General features: G+C 41.3%; 1 pseudogene; it reads left to right on the forward strand.

Moving 5' to 3' along the window:
* The first annotated feature begins 1,068 nt into the window (after positions 1-1,068).
* LOC138436339 (olfactory receptor 8S1-like) lies at positions 1,069-2,000 on the forward strand (annotated as a pseudogene).
* Positions 2,001-2,629: the final 629 nt, after the last annotated feature.

Consider the following 2,629-nt stretch of genomic DNA (forward strand, 5'->3'; position numbering starts at 1 on the left):
TCAATGCTTATTTCACTATCACAGCAAATGCTGTTGAACTTTAGGCCATTTGGAGAGTCAGGGAACTAAGGAAAATAGGACCACTCGTATCAACCCCAAACCATACTAGCTCAACCTGAAACGCTTTAAATCCCCCACTGTTTATTGTCTATCTATGAAGCACTAGAAGGAGAGTTGGTTGTGAAATCAGAAGCCCTGGCCTACTTCTGGCCCTAAGATATCTAGTTGTTGTGGAAGTCATGTCACTGCTCTGTCCCGCATTGTCCTCAGTCTGAAAATATGAGGTCAGATTGCATGTCAGGGTTGACATATCAAATGAGATGTATTAGGAATTTAAGCTCCATTATTTTGAAAAATCAGCCTCCCACTAAAGGATTTCTCTGGGTGTCTGTCTACTTGTTGCAACTTCTAGAGTTCAGCAGGTCTTAGATGATATCAGATGATGAGGAAAGGCTGGGGAAGAGCATGAGAGGATACAGATTGTGAGGGCCTGTGATCTAAGCAGTCCAGAGAGATGGTAGAAAGGATGGCTAAGATAGATTTTAGCTGAGAAAGCATTCATTCTCTTATTCAACAAGTGTTTATTTAGAGTCATCTAGCTGGGTTTACTGGGTCTACTGCATTTCTAGGATGGTGACACTTTTCTGATCCTCTTCTCTTACTCAAAAATTATGGACTAAATTTGAATTATTGACCTAGGAATGCATCATGGGATGGAAGGGCAGAAACCAATAAAGATCCTTTCCTGTGTAAAATATAAATTCTAACAGGGACAGATAATCTTTAATGTACTAAATCCATTATCTGTATGTTAGAGGTGTTACGTATAATGGGATGTTTACCTTCATAGGAAGTACTTAGAGTCAGGAAAAGGAAAGTTGCAATATTTAATAGAGTAATAGGATAGTCAGATATTTATTTATCCTCAAATTCACTTTCTGGCTTAAGCTAAAAAGGGGATATTTTATAAATTAAAAATCCTATTCCCAGAGAATGACTCAGATCATTACCCCACTAAATAAGTAAATTTTTAAAAAAATTTTTTAAGGATGGAATATCTAAGAAACCATGAAAACTCTTAGCATTATTGATTAAATTGTGCTGTTGGGGTTGTCTACTGACCTGGATATCCAGATCATGCTCTTTGTTCTCTTCTTGGGGACTTACCTCCTGACCCTGATGGGGAACCTGATGATGATCCTGGTGATCAGGGCTGATCCTCACCTGCACACGCCCATGTACTTCTTCCTTGGTCATTCGTCTTTCCTAGACAAATGCCACTCTTCAGTCACCATACCCAAGATGCTGCAGAATTTCCTGTCTCAGAGGAAGACCATTTCAGTGTGGGGATGCATTGCCCAGAGTTTCTTTTTCACATTTTCTGGCGGCACTGGGACCTGCTTGCTCTCTGCTATGGCCTATGACCACTATAGTGCCATCTGTCACCCTCTGCTCTACTCTGTGATCATGAATGGACCTCTGTGCATTGCAGTGGTCAGTGCAGCATGGGTGATGGGGCTTCTGAACGCACTGGTGAATAGTCTTTGTACCCAGAACTTATAGCTCTGGGGTCCCAATATCATCTCCCCCTTCAGCTGTGAACTGCTTTCACTCTTCCCTCTCTCCTGCAGTGATACCATGCCTAACACTATCCTGCTGGCTGGTTCTGCTGCATTTCTAGGACTTGACACTTTTCCTGATCCTCTTCTCTTACTCTAAAATCATTCTTGCCATTCTAATTATCTCCTCCTTTAAAGGCCAAGGCAAAGCCTTCTCCACCTGCTCCTCCCACCTCACCATGGTGCTCTTGTTCTATGGGAATGACTCTATTCAGGTACATTAGCCCCTCTTCAGGATCAATCCTGGACCGAGTTGTCTCTATACAGTATGGTGTGATCACATCCTTGATAAACCCCCTCATTTACAGCTTCAACAACCAGCAGGTGAAGGCAGCTTTGCAGAGGATGCTAAGGCACCAGGTATGTGTCTCAGGGTTTTAAAAAATGGCAATAGGATGCTTGTTCTAATAGAGAACCAATCTACAAGGGAAGAGAACTTTGTAAACTTACAGCTTCTATGGTTCTTCATTTTTAATAAAATTCAAGTGTATTTGTTTCTTATTCAAAGTTAAGTGACTTCCAAACACTAAGAAATATAGTCAGAGAACTATTTTGCCCATCCTGGGTCTGAGGGCAAACATTTAGAGACATCAGCTCCTACCACAGCCTCTGGAAACTAGTCCAGAAGCAGTGACTTCACTACATTTGAGGAGCCAGAACCAGAAAAAAGACCAACAAGAACAAAGATCCTGAGCCTAGGACCTTTACCTATGGATTTACACAAAGGACTCTATTAGTACAAAGGCAAAGAACAAGTAACCTATACACATTTAATTTTCCAAAATGAGTGAGTTCAGCATCCCCCATTCATCTGACCTGATGGCACCACAGGCATAGTCAAAGAATAGTGAAATCAAAGGATGAACATGTTAAATATCTATGAGCAGAGGAATGGGTAAAGAAAATGCGGCAGATGCATTCAATGGAGTATTATTCAGCTTTAAAACAAGATGGAAATTCTACAGTGTGTGACCGGATGGATGAACCTTGAGGACATTGTGCTAAGGAGA

Source organism: Ovis canadensis, chromosome 3 (genome assembly GCF_042477335.2).
Source record: "Ovis canadensis isolate MfBH-ARS-UI-01 breed Bighorn chromosome 3, ARS-UI_OviCan_v2, whole genome shotgun sequence".
Classification (NCBI taxonomy): domain Eukaryota; kingdom Metazoa; phylum Chordata; class Mammalia; order Artiodactyla; family Bovidae; genus Ovis; species Ovis canadensis.